The sequence below is a fragment of the Sciurus vulgaris genome (genome assembly GCF_902686455.1).
Source record: "Sciurus vulgaris genome assembly, chromosome: 6".
Lineage (NCBI taxonomy): Eukaryota > Metazoa > Chordata > Mammalia > Rodentia > Sciuridae > Sciurus > Sciurus vulgaris.
Window position 1 is genome coordinate 63,293,590 of NC_136466.1, and position 18,122 is coordinate 63,311,711.

Genomic DNA, 18,122 nt, shown 5'->3' on the forward strand with positions numbered 1-18,122 from the left:
GTGACATCAGTGAGAGGAAAAGAGAACAGTTAGCAGACTTTGAGTGATTCCAGAAAAAACATGATTAAACCCAGTGGGAATAAGAAGGAAGAGACAAACACAAATGGCCGAGTGGAGATGGCATCCTGAGGGACTGGCAGGTGCTTAGTGGAGAGTGAGGGGAAGGGGCACAGAAGTGGAGCTGTCATTCAGGCTCTGAGCATCCATGTGTGAGGCCAATGGTGTCAGCAGCATTTCGTTTAGAGAAGTGGGGTAGTGGTGAATTTAAGTTTGACTCATATTATTATTAGATAAACATTTAAGGTTTGAATAGGAGATATGAGAGGAATACAGATTCAGGACCTAAATATACCAGGGAGAGAAGTAGTATTTGGGAATGGCCAAGAGCTAGAGGTGTGGAGAAGGACGGGCACAATGAAGATAAAGAAGAGTACATAGAATGAGGACAGATGAGATGTGAAGAGAGTGGAGGAAGAGATCAAAAATGGAGAGTAAAATGAGAGATTGAGGCTGCAAGGACGGGGAGTGAAAGACAGAACTACAGCAGAAAGAAACCTAGAAAAGGACCAGTCGAGAGGTTTCTGATTCACTTGAGTTGTGCTCACAATTTTAGTTAATCATTTTTAAGATCGTCTTGGAAGACTTACTTGCTCACTGCCCCCAGCTCTCCCTTGTGTCAGGCTCCCAGGCAACCTCTGTGGTCCTTGGAGGGAGTTTACTCACCCAGCAGGCACCCTGGCCCCTCACCTGAGTGAAGGAGGTTCAGCTCCTCCCAGCGAGACTCCTTTAACTCAGACTGTTAATCCATGGAATTGGGGGCTTTTGTCAGATGTGCTGAGGAAGAATGGTTTCACTCTGTTACAGATACTGCACCTCGCCAAGTGACAGGCACACAGGAGCTTTGGTAAGCCTCAATACAGAAGAGAGTTTATGTGTTCCTCTTAGAGATGAGTGCTTTGAGACTTGGCTCCAGTCTGGTCATATGCTCAAGATCACAGGAGGTCCAAGTTGGGAAAACAGGCTGCCTTGGGACCAGGGAAGCAAGCAGTGGACTAACAAGGGCAAGGTCACTAAGGAAGAAAGCAGGCAAATGAACACATTATCTCTGGAGAACTTGGGAATCTTGTAACCAAAGAGCTTCTAAGCTCACTCTGAACCCTGCTCCCCAAACTAACCCTGCCCTAACAGAGTAAGAATGAGAAGGAAGTAAGCTGTACAGGGGTAGGGTTTCCCCTGGCATGAACTCCACAAAATCTTTCATGTTTATTATCTTTGAATAGAGGAAGCGGACACTCAGAGAGGCGAACCGACTTGCCCAAGGTCACTCGGGAGCCCGCAATGAGGCCAGGACTTGAACCCTGCCTCCATAGAATGGGCAGTGCTCTGGTCAGGGAGAGCTCATGCGGGTCAGCCCAGAGTGGGTAAGGTCTCTCCAGCCGGCTTCTGCGCCCACTCTCCTGTGCGCCTGGCTGCCCGGACTGCGCGCCGGGTTCCCGGTGGAGGCGACAGCAGGCAGGGCAGAGGAGATCGCCGGGTTGGGGGCTGTTGAGTTCGCGGAGCCCAGCTCCGCTAGGAGGACGACGATGCACTGCGCGCCCAGGTGAGCCGGGAGTGGGGTCCGCAGCCGCAGCTCCCGTCCGCGCCTGGCGCCTGCCGGCCCCCCAGCGCGGGGGCTGGAGCCTGCACCCGAGGGGGCGGCGGGGAGGGCGCAGGCAGCGGCTGAGAGCGCAGCGGCAGCGGTAGCAGCGGCGGCAGCAGCTCGGCTCCGTGCTCCCTCGGGGTGGCCACTCCGGTCTGCCAAGGCGCCTCACTTCCTCGCCTCAGGCAGCGGGTAAGTGAGGTAGGTGCGGCCGGGGATCGGGACCCCGAGAGCCCACGTGTGCTCACAGGGACGCGGAGGGGGCGGGGCGGCACCGCGGGCTGGGGTCTTCAGCGCTCTGGACCGAAGCCCTGGCTTTGCCGCAGGGATGGGCTGCGAGGCGGCTCAGGGTGCAGGTGGGCTGGCGGTTGTATAGGACGCCTCTCCAGCGCGGGACCACTGTAGGTTTGTGGCTGCTGCCCGGCACTTGTGTAGGTAAGTACTTGTAAAAACTGCATGTGTGTTCACTGACTACGAGGTTGTGTGTGTAAAGGGGAGAGAGAGAGAGAAAGAGAGAACGACAAACAGGCTGGGTTGTGCATTTATAGCTGTGTTTGTAAGGAGATGCTTGTGTGGTTCTGAATGTGTAACCACGAGTGTGCTCTGTGTGTGTGAGAAGATACGAGTGTCTTAAGCATATAACTGTGTGTGTAAGTGGCACGGAGTGTGTGGGCACGCTGTGCTGCATGAAGCTTTTCACCGTCACTGCCAGTATTAGCGACCATCCTGCAGCTGCCCTTCACAGAATCCCCAAACCAATTTAAGATGCTTTTCCTCTCAGCTTGCTACCCTGTGTGTGGCACTGGGCTGTTAGTGGCCTTTGGAGGAAGTGGTTGTGGATACAGGGAGGTGCTGGCTGGCAGAGGTGAAGTCATGGCATGAGCTTCCTCTTCCTTAGAGTTCAATGTTAAGAGAAATATCTTGTCTTGGTTTCCCATTTGGTCTATGAAAATGAACAAAAGTATTCCTTAGGCTGCAGGTTTGGCATGAATCAAGGGTGGCTTTTGATGGAAGGACACTGATGTTTGTCCTCTGTCTTCATACTGCTGGGAAGGATTGTCTGAGTCATAAAGCTGTGGGTGACCCAGGCCTGTAGCAGTGATGTTTTCCTGGTCCCCTGAGTGTAACTTTAGTGTAAGGGACAGGGGGAGAAGTTGCTGTGTGCTGCTGGTGAGCACAGCTGGTGATGGAAAAGGACGCCAGTAATGAGTGTGGTGCCCTAGAAACAAGGAAGAAGTCGGAGAGGGAATAAGAACCATAGAGTTCTGAGGAGCAGTGCACCTCGAGGAAATATAAGTGTGAAAAAATAATAGTAAAAACCAAAGAGGCATTGCAGGATCCTCAAGTCATTTTTTTAATCTTTTATTTTCTTTATGCATTCTTACCCTAAGTGCTCCCTTATGTTTGGGAACTATCTTTATTAAAACTAGATGGTAGAATGACAATCATGGTTTAAACTCTAGAACTGCAGCATATTGAAGCTAGCAGGAGCTTCAGGGAGTGTTCATTAAGCCTACATTGAGCAGATGGGGGTCCTAGGAACCCCAGGACAATAATGCCCTGGTTACCCTGGTTTCCTTCCTATTGCTTTTCCTTCTATGGGCCACAGCAGCTTTGGGGTTGACTAACTGAATGTATTTTCTCTGACCCTCGTAAGCCTAGACCTCCCTAGTTCCCTCTAGTTCCTCACTTCCCTCCCCAATGTCACAGACTAACGGACAGCACCTGAAAATAAGCAGCAGTATCCTGCTACCCCAAACTGCCTCCTGATTTTTCCATCTGTTGTTGAATGCACCTCTCCTCCAAATCACCCAGTCTGGAAACTGATGCCACCTTTAATTTCTCCTCTTGGTTCATGCATAGCTGCCACAGCTTAATCGATAGGCTAGTTCTGTCTGTTCCCCCTCAATACCTCTTGAATTCAAGTTTCCCCTCTTTAGTCTCACTGCCACTTCCTTATCAGGTGAGACCCATGTTTAGGGATTTCCAGAGGTAGGAACAGATACAGACTGTAATTATGGTATGGGGAAAATATGCCAGGCAAAGAAATGTGTGAAGGGACCCTTGAGATGATCACTCTTGGACTAAACTGTTTAAATCTGATCTTTGGAAGAACCTGAACCTTTTAATGATTGTAGCATGATGTGACCTAGATCAAGTCTCCTTGCCTTTCCAAAGCCTGGTTTCTTCAACTGTGAAGAGTCATGAAAGATTTCAACTAGAGTCTAGTTACTAGAATTTTTTTTTTTTTTTGTACTGGGGATGTGACACAGGGGCACTTTACCACTGAGTCACATCTCCAGCCCATTTTTTTTTAATGTTTTATTTCAAGACAGGGTCTTGCTAAGTTGCATAGGGTCTTGCCAAGTTGCTGAGGCTGTGTTTGAACTTGTGGTCCTTCTGTCTCAGCCTCCCAAGTGGCTGGGATTACAAGTGTTTGCCCATCGTGACTGGCTACTAGATCGTTTCTTAAGATTCTCTCAACTCTAAAGTTCTCTGATTGCCATTGATGTTTTTGTTTTAGCAAAAATTTTTCACCTAACACCATATGTTTACCTTCCAATATTTACCCATCTTTTAAAAATGATTCAGTTTGTCTTTAGGGAAAAGATGTAGATGAAGGGGAAAAGAGTGAAATACAGTATTGACTGAAGTTTGAGGTGAGGATTAACTGCAAACATCAAGATGGGTTTTAGAGTGCACCCATTCTCACCTCCCGTGAAATCCAGAGTCTTCTTCATGAAGATAACTTTGCATTATGTTGTAATTCAGGATTCTAAAGTCTCAGTAACATTGTCATTTGAGGCTAGATAATTCTTTGTTGTGAGGGACTGGCCTAAGCATTGTAGGATGTTCAGCAACATCTTGGTACCCATTAGATGCCAGTTACAACCATTCGTTTTGACAACAAAAACATTTCCAGGCATTGCTATGTGCCCCCTTGGAGGGACAGAGTTCCCTATTCCAATTGAGAATCACTGAGATCATTATACACAAGTCTCATAGCCTCCTGAAGAAGCATTTTACAACAAAAGAATTGCTGTGTTGCTCACTGCCTTTTCACACCTTCCAGCCTAGCCACCCTCACACGTTTACCTTGATCCCTACTGATTTTTCAGTGCTTCGTTGCTATGCCTGGAAATGCTTAAGATGCTGCTGAAGGCTGAGAGGCATTTCAGAGGCAATATAATAATAATCTTAATAACTCACATTAATCCAGCCCTTGATGTGCACCAGGCACTGTCCTAAATGCTCTACATGGATGACCTCACTTAATCTTCATTAAGAATTCTGTGAGGGAGATACTTCTATTAGTGTCATTTTGCAAATATGATGACTCCAACACAGGTAAAATAATGGGCCCAAGTTCTCTCTCAGCTTTTGAGTACAGACCTGGGGTTGGGTTGTATGTTTTCTTACTCCAAAGTCCATGCTCTGAACCTCCATACCTTGTATGAAGGCGATTTGGTGTTCCATGGGGGAAAAGATTATTCATATCCCCTAAACCAATTATAGAACTGAGTCTGTCTCTAGGAAGGAGGCTGGAGACTATAGGTTGTGAGTTGCACTCAGTTGAAATTATATGATTTCTTCATTTTTAAAAAAATCTTCTCTTTCTTATTTAGAAATAGTTTGAAGATGTGTAGATTAAGAACAGTAGTGGCAGGGTTGGGAACTGGAAGGGGCACTGTGTGGGGGAAAGGAAAGATGTAAAAGGAGCACAAAGCACAGAAGACATTTCTTTTCTCATTCACTCTATCTCACCATGCTTTTATCAACTCTCTCCTTGTTCTTCTTGACTTGCCCTTTGACTCTTCCATTTTGAATCATGTTGACTTTTTCCTATTAGAGCAGTAGAAAATGGTTAAATTTGGGCACAGAAATATAAGTAAAATGTAAATAACTCTCAAGTAGGTTAATTGAGAGGCCTCGCCTTAAATATAGTCAGAGTTAGGATGGCTACCTTAAAAATTACTAGCAAGTTTGAAAATACAAGGCAAGTGTAAGAAGGTTGAGTGTTTTCTTTGCCACCTTATGTCAAGAAATCTGTAGGTTTGATAGCTGCCAGTGAGGAAATGGTAGAGCCTGGCCATCTATGCCTCATGGTTTACTTAGCACAGTGGCTTTCAAACTTGGATAAGCAAGAGAATAATTTGCAAAGCCTATTAAAACATAGATCGCTGGGCTTTACTCCAGAGTTTCTGATTTCCTGCATATGGTTTGGGGTCTGAGAATTTACATTTGTTTCTTCTTTCCCTGCATTTTTATTGGTGCATTAAAGTTGTACATGATGATGCCATTTGTTTTCATGTGTTCATGCATGCACACAATAGAACACTATAATTTGACCAATATCACTCCCCAGCACTTCCCCCCTTCTTTCCCACCTCCCTCCCCTGATTTCCCTTTATTTCCTCTACTGATCTCCCTTTATTTTCATGAGATCTGCCCTAACCTCTCTTCCTTTTTCTTCCTTATGTTCAACATATGGGGAAAAACATATGACCCTTGATCTTCTGAGTTTGACTTATTTCACTTAACATAATGGTCTCTAGTTCCATCCATTTTCCTGCAAATGATATAATTCCATTTTTTCTTTATGGCTAAATAAAACTCCATTGTCTGTATATACCATATTTTCTTTATCAATTCATCCATTAATGGACATCTAGGCTGGTTCCATAGTGTGGCTATTGTTAATTGTGCTGCTAAAAACATGGGTATGCATGCATAGTATAGTATGATGAGTTTAATACTTAAGATAAATATATGGTATAGCTGGGTCATATGTAACCCATGCCTAGTCTTTTGAGGAACTTCCATACTGATTGCCATAATGGTTGTGCTAATTTACAACACTGACCAGCTGTGTAAAAGTGTTCCTTTTTTTCTCCACAGCCTCTCCAGGATTTGTTATTATTTGTATTCTTGATGACTGTCATTTGGACTGATGTGAGATGAAATCTCAGTGTAGTTTTGATTTGCATTTCCCTTGTTACTAGTCATGCTGAACAATTATTTTTTTCATGTATTTGTTGGCCATTTGTATTACTTTTTTAGAGAAGTGTCAGTTTAATTCAGATTGGTTTATTTGACTTTTTTGAAAAAAATTTTTTGAGTTCTTTATGTATTCTATATATACTAATTCTCTGTCAGAAGAGAAGCTAGCAAAGATTTTCCTCCTATTCTATAGGTTCTCTCTTCATGTTCCTTATTGTTTTTCCTTTGCTGTGTGGAAGCTGTTTAATTTTTTGCCATCCCATTTAGTAACTCTTGGCATTATTTCCTGAGCTTTAGGGTTCCTATTGAGAAAGTTATTGCCTGTGCTTATATGATGGAGTGTAGACCCTATGTTTTCTTCTAGGAGTTGCAGAGTTTATGGTCTAATTCCTAAGTATTCGATCCATTGAGAATTTGCATTTCTAATAGGTGATACTGATGCTGCTGGTCTAGGGACCACTATCTGAGTACTACTGGATAACTAAAATAAAGCTCAGATCTACCATCTTAGATTTTAAATGAAAAGATATCATATTTTTAAGATAATTAAAATTTTTTTTCTAATTAGAGTCAATGAATGGAGCAGATTGAAAGCACAATGACTACTAAACCATCAGCTTCCACCTCTCACTAATCTAGGTTTTGCCTCACATTTCAGACAGATGTTTGCTTTTTCTCAGCGATTGAACTTTTAGGTTGAGTTAATTCTCTCCCACCCCCAATGCTTCCTTAATTCAGATGATAAAATCCCTCATTATTCACGGGATAATCCAAATCAGAAGTCCTTTAATATCTTGTCTAGTGTCATATGAATTCTGATGAGTCTCTGGAAGGTTAAGAAAGATGTATTATCTCTCTAGCTAGCTTTTGTTTCTTGTGTAGTTGCTTTCTACTTCTTTCCCTTTCAAATCCACATTAACATGATAGAGAAACCCAATAGAAATTTGAATTTGCACATTTGTGTGTAACTGATGAAAGTATTAAATCCCAGTTCAAAAGTTTCTTTTAAAACCAATTTTAAGCTCAAACCAACTCATTTCTCCTGAACTATCAGCACTTCTGTTTGTGTTTTCTGTTTCTGATTTTGCATGATCCCACCTCCTCTACCCAAACAGGGTACCTTCAAGTACTTGCTCAGACAGATCTATCTCTTATGAAGTTTCCATTCAATTTAAATTGTTTATTGAATGTTTATCATATACTTTGGAGTTTTATATACCTAGTCTTTTTTTTTTCTCTGTCTAACCCTGAGTATTGTTTTTCTTGTTTGCAAATAAAAAACTGAAGCCTATAAACTTTAAGGAGACTCATATTAGATAGAAGGCTAATTGTATTAATAAATCCATTTTTTTTTTTTTTTGGCTATATATGATGAAAACCAACACTGGCTTGCTTAGGCAAAAGTTGGACTTTGTTAGAAGAATAGTGGGGTTTTTCTTATAAATTTAAGCAATCAGACCCCAGGACAGATGGGAAGGTCATATCCAGAGAACTCAGCTCCAGGAGCACATGACTTTCTCCATTGTTCTCATTAATGTGACACACTCCCAAGATTCTGTGGCAATGAGCTCAAATTCTCAAGATGAAGAATCTGATTGGCCCAGTCTTTATAACCAAAAGGTCATAGCAAAAGCACAGTTGTCATGGGCTCAACCTTGTCATTATGGTCGATTTTCCCACAAGTAGTCTAGTGGATGCTTGAATGTGTCCCATACTGTCACACCAGTGTGGCAAAGACAGAATCTGAACTTGGGTTTGACTGTAAAGCAAGTGATTTTCCCTCCTGAAGGGATGTTTGATGGGGAAAACACATGGATATGGCATTTAAGAAAGACAATCTACTTTTATTTTCATGTTTCAGCCATCTGCGTTAGGCATACCCTGCACATTTGTGCACGGCTCCTGGTTCTGATGCATCCTGGCTGCTCTCTGCCCTGTGGGTTCTGTGTTGTGTGGTCTGACTTCTTATTCTGCCCATGCATGTCACATATCTGGTTCACCTAAGATGACCGTGACTCACAGATTTGGAGGCTGGAGGGACCCATCATTTGTCCCACCTCTTCCCTGTGTGATAATGATTGTTAACACATACCAAGCACTTGCCTTAAACACTGCTGAGCTCCACAGCTCATCTAACTTCTTTAACAACTCTGTCATTGCTTATTTTGGGTTTATCTTCCAATATTTTGTTATGAAAATAATGTCTAAGTGAAAAATTGAAAGAATTATACAGTGAACACCCATATGCTCACCAGGTTGTCTTTATAATCAATATTTTGTGAGAGTTGCTTTATCATAGTTCTGTTCATTCATTCATCCATCAACCTGTTTGGGGGAGGGAGGATGATTTCAGAGTAAGTTACTGTTTCTTATTCTCATTTTCGTGATGGGGAAACTAAATGAGACAGGTGACATGACTTGCCCAAGGTCATTCATGAGGAGAAGATGGAGCTGGAATTGTATTCTTACAGTCTGACTCCATAAACCACTTCCTTAACCACTAAGCAGCTCTGTCTGCCCTGGAAGAGAAAAGGGGCAGATGAACTCAAGGTTCGGAGGTACAGAGCAATCCCTGAGACCCTGTCATCTGACCCTTAAGCTCTGGCAACTTCCATTACATAGAGCACAGTAAATAGTCCACTTTCCAAATAGAGGTAGTCTTTCCTCACTTCTCAAAGGTTTGGAACTTTACACCCTACTCCAGATCTCCAGAAAATCTGAGTTTTGACACAGATGATTTCATAAAGTTATTATGCTTTTTCTTTCTTCTCAGTGTTTTAAAATAATTTATGAAAATGGCAGACAGGGAAATTACCACTTTAGATAAGTTTTTTACAATGTTCAGAGGACTTTTCACATATGTTATCTTATTTGAACTTCATGAGTAGCAGCAGATTTGCAAGACAGGTGGGCTGGATATCTTAACCACATTGAACAGCTGGAAACCTGAGGTTTGAGAAGCAAGGCAAGGAACTCAAAGTTACTTGATGCAAAGAGTAAAGTTGGGCCTTGGTTAAAATGTATCCTCTTTCAAATGCCAGGAGACATGGAGGTTTTAGGAAACTATATAAATACAAGTTAATAAAAGCTAGAGGAATTGAGATAGGGGATCCTTGATATCTTCATCCTTGGTGGGATAGTTTAGTGATTAAAGGTCTGGGCTCTAGAGGCACTGCCTGGTGTGGCCTAGGACAGATCCTGTTTTCCATGTCTCAGTTTCTCCATCTGTGAAATGGGGATAATGACAATACTACCTCATAGTGTGATGTGAGGATAAAATGAAGTAATTCATGTAAAAGTTCTGTTTGGTGCTCAGTCTTAGTTATAAAACGCACCATTACACCTCTCTTGCTTCTTTCTCAGGAGCCCTCTTTTCTGTGTTAAATGATTTCCTCTAAAATCTATGGGTGTAATTTCATTGTTTTGTTCCTGGGTTTATTTTTTCCCCCCAGAAACTGTTGGGAAGAGATTGTGAACAACTGCTTTTATGAGATGACATTTTATTAGTCTAGGAAAGATGTGGATTCTGCTCAAGAATTTCCATCTAAGAAGTTGTAAATAGTCCATGCCCTTTGATATTGCACTGGCATGTTTCATTGGTTATAATAAAGAGCATGTGAGAGCTAATGTAGAGAATTCTATATAAATTATTTTCCAATCTAGGAGGTTCAGAAGAAGTAGATGGGTGAGGACAGACGTGCTGCAGAGACCTTTCTCTTGGCATGCACAGCAAATACTGAAATCTAGGCCCTTTGGACAACGAGTCATTTAAACAGATATGAAAAAAACAAAGAGGATTTCAGAAGGGTGTGCTCACCTGGGTGGATGGCACTCTATCCTTGCAGCCTTTCCCAGGCTGTCCCACCCCATGAATCCTCTTGACCAGAATCACTGGGACATTTGTTAAAATGTGAATTCCTGTACTTGAATATGCAGTTTTGCAAGTGATTTTTAGGTAGATAAATGTTTGAGAACCTCTGCTGTGAGCAGCATGATGTCTGTAAGGTTGAAACACTACCTTTAAGGACTTAATTTAGGTGGAATGCAAATTTTGGTTTGAACCACTCTCAAGACCTGACTTCTGAAGTCAGGAGTACAAGACCCTTTATGTTTGCTTGGGCTCAGGCTTTGGGGCCTATTCTGCAGAGGAGAGAACTGATTCCTGTAAGGACATCCCACAGTAGGGGAGATGGGTCCCCAGGTGCATGGTTTCCTTTGTGGAAAAGCAGAGTAGAAAATACTCATTCTCCAACAACTGAGACCCTGAGAAGCTGGAAACTGACCACCTCAGGACTACAGCTGACTAACATCGTGCTGTGAACTCCCTGGCACCTGCTTGGAAGTATTCATTTTCAGGCTTTTTTTTTTCATCAGTCTCATAAGGTTGACACTATATGTATTCACATTATATAGATGAGGCCCCTAGTCTAAGGAAAGTTAAGTAATATGCCCACACTGGTGATTGAGAGAAAGAGGGCAGAGTGCAAGGTTGTGCTTAGAATCAGGGGTTGGCAAACTCTACTTTTGTGTGGACTACAAGCTAAGAACCATTTTTACATTTTTAAATTGTTGGAAAAATATCAAAATGAGACTACTTGATGACAAATGGAAATTATATGAAATTCAAATTTCAATGTCCATAAATAAAGATTTTTTGGAATGCCGCCATGCCCACTCATTTATGTATTGTCTGTGGCTGTTTTCATACTACAGCATCAGAGATGAATAATAGTGACAGTGACCCGATGCTCCAAAAAGCCTCAAATATCTGCTAAACAACTCTTTATACAAAAAACTAAATGTGCTGACCTCTGCTTTAAAACCCTATGTGCTCAAAGTGTTCCCCGGATTTAAGTCATTAGAGTACTACCCCTTTGAGATTCTCACCACCTTCTCATACCATATGGAGCATTATCTGCATAGCATTTTCTTTAGATTAATTAATTTTCTTTAAATAAATTTATTGTGTAAAGAAACAAAAGTGTAAGTAGAAACCAGTCCAATAGCAAGAAATAGAAAACAACTGTAAAAAAAAAATGCAGCACACACAAAACTGTGTTTTAGACTTCAGGTGAGTAACTGGAAAGGGTGTGCACACTGTCCTGGTTTCCAATGGCAAACCTGCATCGATTTTGGAGAGCTATGCTCAGTCTTCTGAAATTCTCTTTGTGCACAGACACAATGGGTGGGAGGTGTCTTGGAATCCATTCCTCCCTGTGAATCCATAACCAATAAGTTATGGGTGTAGAGATATCTATACCCAGTCCTCTCCCCCAGGGTTTGGAACAATTCTGAGGCATATGCTTTACCCCACCTCTAAGAATGTCCCTGTGGGATTGAGCTTCCCTGGCTAACGGACCCATTTCTCATTTCCCTACTTTTGCACCTGCATCTGCCAAATTAACCATGTGCTTTTAGTCCTTGCCTCAAAATGAGGAGCCCAGCTAAGACAACAGTGTCTCTTACTAAAGATTGTGAACCTGAAAGCTTTTCTTCTTTATTTTAAAAGAAAGATTAATAAATAACAGGAAGATTTTCAAAAATAAGCTCACACCTGTTTATGTCCTTTTCATCAACATCAATAATACTGATTAAAATAGAAAATGAAAAGAGAACATCCTTTTCACCTTATAATCTGGTACTACTTAATGCTCTAGCTACCTATTACCTTTATCATATTCTTTCTCTAGTGGTAAAAGAACCATTCTTGGGGAATGATGTCTTACCAACTCGGTTCTAAAAGAGTGGTCCCTGGTCCAGCTATATCAGTGATATCCATAGACTTGGTAGCAACACAGATTCTCTACTCCAAATCTAATAAATCAGAAACTTGGAGGATGGGCCCAGCATTTTTGTTTTAACAAGTCTCCAGGTGATTCTTATGCATGCTTAAGCTTGAGAACCACAGTCTCTTATTTAGTTCTGCTCTCATTGCATTCTTGGGTTTCTTAAGAATTCAGAATCACCCAAAACGTGCTTCCTTCCCTCACACATGACGGATTGATGGTTTCCTGGCCTCTGATTGAGCCTCCACTGAGGCGGATCCTTGCAAGTCATACAGGTCAACAATTGGAAAGCTCCGCTGATTGGAATGATCTACCTCATGGTGAGCCTCAAACTCCTCTCAAAGCTTCCTCTCATCTGTCCTCTGTAGCCACAACCTCAGGATTAATCCATTCCTTAATTATGAAGTAAAGCTTTCGTACCATGTCAGGACATCCATTCAACAAATGCTTGCTGATTTAGTATATGATTATTTTGTGTGAAAAGGAGCATAGTCCATTGTCTCTCTCTTCATTGCATCTGTTGTCGAAAGGTGAGACACTAGGAAAGCTATTACCAAAGTTCATAACTGAATGCTGCTGAGACTTCTTTCTTTCTTCATGAAATTCCCAGATTCATGCTTGAAATTGCTTTCTTGTAACCTCACTATCCTCATTGCATTCTTTGATGGAAAAACCCTCTACCTTAAAAAAGAACCTGATTTCTAGAAACACTCCATTCATATTCCACTCAGTGATATGTGAAATGGAAGTTTATGTTCCTTTTTTATTTTTCCTGTAATCCATTCTTTCCCACAGAGTATGATTATGCTCTTAAATATTCTTCCATTGGACACAGACTCTTTTAAGCATCAAGGTTTTTTTTTTTTTTTTTTTTTTTTTTTGACAAAGACACTCAACTTCCCTGCTGAGAAATGTTTATTTACCTAGAAGAATATTTTCCTTAGTTATTTTGAAAAACATTAAAAGGCAGTTTGCATCCCAGTTGTGTATATCAGCCTAGTAGTGCTTCAAATGTAATAGAATTGGCTTCTGTAAGGATTTAGTTATGGAAATAGAATGGCTAGAAGCTTTAGGATTAGGGGTTGACTTAGTTTAAGTGGCATTTTAGCTACTAGCCCTAAAAAGATTCAGCTTGTGGAACACAGGCTCTTTCTGTTGTTGTTAAAGGGGTTGTACCCATTTTTTTACCTGTATATTGTAATTGAGATGTCTATCTATGTATCTATCTATCTATATCTCTATATATCTGTCATCTATCTCTGTACACCATACACACACATATATATATATATATATATATATAGAGAGAGAGAGAGAGAGAGAGAGAGAGAGGACTAATTTACCACAGTGAAATTCTTTCAAAGAGCATCAGTCAACTTACCGAGGATCAGAAGTAATTACCAAGTCAGCATCCTATGAATTCTGAATGTTTTTCAGTAAACAAAGTCCAAGTGAATAACCAAGGAGAGGAATTTTTCTTTTCTTTAGTGAGAATTTGCACAGTTGTAATTTTTCATGATGACTTGATTTTTTTCACTGTGGAGGTAAAGAGAGTCTGGGCAATAGGAAATCCTGATCAATGTGGAATTGATGAGACTATGCTTAGGTTGCTGGTTCATGTGATCCTGCTGGGACTATGTTTTGGTGTACATGGCTGATAGTGAGGTGTTATGGCAAGCATTCGAATAGTTAATTCTTATCAAATATCTACTCTTATTTTTGTTCTAACTACCAGGTAGATGAATCTCTTTGAGATGGCATAGGAATTTATTTTAACTTTTGGGAAACTCCAGTTAACTTTAAATTTCTCCCAGTGTTCACCCTACCTAGTTCCCCGCTGTCCCTTTCCATCCTACAACTGGGGAAATTGAGATTGGTATTAGTGAAGATATTTGCTTGAAGTTAACTAGCAGGGTCATGCTGAGAACCCAGGTCCAGTGATTCCACTGTCCAATGCTCCTTGCATTATGTCAGGCTCCCACCCTGAATTTGGTAGTTAAGATAAATAATGCTTTACTTATTCGTGACGCTTGTCCAAAGCAAAGGTTTTGGGCTGTGCCCTATGATGTAGAAATTTAACCCATGTAAGCATGTTCTATAAAGAAACGTGGTCAATCCAAGCATAGTTATGCATGATATCTGTTCATGCAACCAAATCCAAACAAAATAAAGCACAGCAAAGCAAGCTGAGGTTATGACAGAGCTCCAGGTTGGCAGGTATTGGCACTGTACCAAACTACATTGATCTTTCTTTCCAATAGACAGCAACCATTTACAAGTGAGCACTGTGCTCTTACAATAGAGATGCAACTCCACACCTTCTGTTAACCATTAACCACTGTTCCACAGCAATATTTCAGACTATTCTGAATCAAAAAACCAGGGTAATGATTCGGTGTGCTTACCTTTTAGGTTGCTCTTTAGTTGTTTAAAACGTGTAAGACAGAAACCTTTGGGTTGGAATCAGCATTGGGTGGCCTACACAAGATGGTCTCTTTTTCCTCCTCTTGATTCCTTGAAGGAAAGATAGGAGTCTGAATTTATTCATCAAGCAAAAAAAGCTCAGAGGAATCTGAAGACTTCTGCTGTAGTTTTACTTTTATGACAGATACAAAATGTTGGGAGTAACTCCAGTGGCTGGAGCTTGTGGTGGTCCTGAGAGAACAGTGAGTCATTCATTCATTCTCACAGGATGGAAGGGCTGTTCGGCATCCCCTTCCCTCCCTTCTCCAGGTTCTCTTTCTGGTTATGATGATACGGAACCGTTTCTCTAAAGGAGACTGGTATGGAAGGTATGGTTCTTGGTCTCTTAGATCAGGGGTAAGACACAACACAACTGTATACACACACACCACAAAAAATCTTATTGAATTTCAAATACCACAGCTTTTAGAAGTGACACAACTTATCCCTGAGCACAGGAGATGCTCTTGATTGTCTTTCTTTAATTTGGTAGTTAAAATTTGTTAAGTTTGTTAAGAAGCCAGAAATACAAGGATGCAAGATAAAGCACTGATTTCTTCCACATCCCTCACCATTTGCACGCTTCCCCACAAGAGATGTCGCTGTAATCACAGATCTGATTAGTTCTCCCTGGTGAATCCCACAGAAAATAGTGGCCTATAATTGATTAATCAAATCAGGATAGGTCCTAATCACCAATTCCTATTCTGATACCGTTCTTTTCCCTCTGACAAGATACATGCTGTCTCACTGGCTTGTTAGATAACAATTTTACATTTCAATGAGCAAAACGTAGCAGTGCACATTGCAGCGAATATATGAAGCTTCCCTTACATTTGCAACATTTTCCAATGCAGTTTCACTCAAATGAACTTTATCTGGATTTTAACTGGTTTTCTTCCTTCCAGGTTTTCTTCCTTCTGTATGCCAACCCAATGTTGATTTTCTTGTATATGACTCTGGATTCTTTTAGTTGCAAATAATGACCGGAAACCAACTCAGTCTGACTTGAGTTATAAAGACATTTGTTGGCTCGCATAACTGGGAAGCTCAAGTGCAAAACTGGAACTTAAGCCTCCCATGGTATAGTCAGGACATTGACATTCTTCATGTCCCAGCTGAGTTTTCTTTTGGGCCAGTGTCGTTCTCGGAGAAGTGTTCCCATCATTGATAGGAACCAGAGTTTGACTGTTTCACAGCGCCAGAGGAAAGAGAGACTCTAAAATTCCAGGGTTGGCTTTTTTTGGTCTAGCCAGGGAGCTAATGAAGGCTGTCACCAGGAATGGACTGTTTGGATTGGCCAGTGCTGCTAGTGTGTTCATCACTGGAGCTGGGGTTGGGTGGTGGGGAAGAGTTTCCACCAAAGAAAATCAAGACAATTCCTAGAGAAAGGTGGAATAGATACTCTGCAGAACATTGTAGCAAATGTCTACTTTCATCCAAAGACTCCTTTGCTGCTATGGGACGAAGTGTGATTTGGTAAGAAGAACTACACAAGATAAAATATTAGCTTTGGAATTCACAGCCCGGGATTCTAGCTGTGTGAGCTTAACAAGTCAGTTAAGCTCTCTGACCCATTTTCCTCATCCATAAACTGGAGGTAAAGTCTCAGAGGTTGGAAGAGGGGGAAAATGACAATGTCTGATAAATATTACCACTTAACAAAGAGAAACTAATTAAAATGAAATGGTCCTGGTTAGTTTTTAATTATAATATTTACTCTGAGTTGTTACATATTGCCTCCCAGTGACAAAGTCATAAACTCCCAAGCTTCTGTTTCCTTATTTGAAAAACTGAATAACTCCTCAGTTAACAGAGATTTATGGCAAGAATACAATATGCCCAGCATTTTTCTAGGTACCAAGAATGTCACAGTGATCAAGACAGTGTTCTGTGCCTTCTCAAAGCACATGTGTTAATGAGGGATAGGTTAAAAATAATGAATTGATTAGACATAATGAAGGTACTAGGATGAAATAATAGAACAAATGAAGAGAATGGAAAGTTTTAGAAAATGGGGTCTGGAGATTTTATTCCATGGTCAGAGAAGGTGACTGAGGAAATGATAGTTGAGTAGTAGCCATAGGAAGTAAGACAGGGATCTTTGAGTAGTATTCCAGGGAGAGGAGACAGGTGAAAAGGCCCTGAGGTGACAGTCCACTTGTGGTCAAGGAAAGTAGCAACAGCAGTGAGCTGGTGTGCAGTGAGGAGCTGGGCATGGCTACAGCTGAGTTTGGAGAGGAACTGTGCCCAGATCTTGGGGGTTGGTTGGCTGTAGTGAGGAGTTTGGAGTGTGCAGAAAGGTACTGGAACATTATGCAGAGAAGAAACGATCCAACATATTTTAAAATACCATTCTGGCTACTGAGGGGTGTGGAGATGATAGTGGGCAAGCAGGAGACCTGTCAGGGGATGTGGCAGCATTCCAGGGACAGAAGATGGTGACTTGGACCAAAGCATATGGTTCTGGAGATGATGAAAATGGTGGAGTTAAGGAATCACTTTCAAGGGAGAGAGAATGCGCATGTTGATGCTTTGGTTGTGGGGCTTGAGGAAAAGAAGTTTTTTGGTCCGAGTAAATGGATAAATCTAATAAATGGGAGCCATTGACCAAGAAGGAGAACCCTGGGGGAGGAGCATGTTTTGTGCTGTGGGTAGGCAAGAAAGAGGTCAGTTTGAAATGCCTTTTAGTTATCCAACTTGAGATGCCAGGTGGGCAGCATGAGTCTGGGAAAAGCCCAACGCTACAGAGAAAACCTGTGGAATTCTTCAGTAAACAGACTATATTCTAGGTCACCCAAATGGACATGATCACCTCAGGAATGATTTTAGAGAGAGAAGGAAAGAAGATTGAACCTTGTTACTTTAAGTCAGAGCTTTGTACTTGAGTATTTCAAGTAAAATGTTATTCTTAATTCAAAATATAAGATAGAAGTTGTTTAGTCAGAGTTTTTGCTACTGTGACTAAAAGGACCTGAAAAGAACAATTATAAGAGGAAAAGTTTATTTTGGGACTCATAGTTTCAGAGGTCTCAGTCCATAGACAGTGGGCTCCATTGTTTAGGGGCCTAGGTGAGGCAAGACATCATGGCAGAAAAGTGTGGTGGAAGACATCATGGCAGAAACATGTGGTGGAGGAAAGAGCTCAAGACATCACACCAGGAAGAAGGGAAAGGGGGGCGGGGAGAGAGAGAGAGACTCTCCTCACAGACAAAAGGCAAACCCAAGGGCAT

General features: G+C 41.5%; 1 protein-coding gene across 6 annotated transcripts in view; it reads left to right on the forward strand.

Moving 5' to 3' along the window:
* Positions 1–1,326: 1,326 nt before the first annotated feature.
* The window catches only part of HTR4 (5-hydroxytryptamine receptor 4), a 171,558-nt gene continuing 154,762 nt past the window's right edge, over positions 1,327–18,122 (forward strand). For 2 of the 6 annotated variants that reach the window (XM_079144790.1, XM_079144785.1), the window contains exon 1: positions 1,327–1,600. The gene's annotated coding sequence lies outside the window, so the exon portion shown is untranslated. Of the gene's footprint in view, positions 1,601–1,743; positions 1,841–1,988; positions 2,075–15,040; positions 15,093–18,122 lie in introns of those variants that run through there. The other 4 variants (XM_079144788.1, XM_079144787.1, XM_079144786.1 and 1 more) reach the window with 4 other exon arrangements.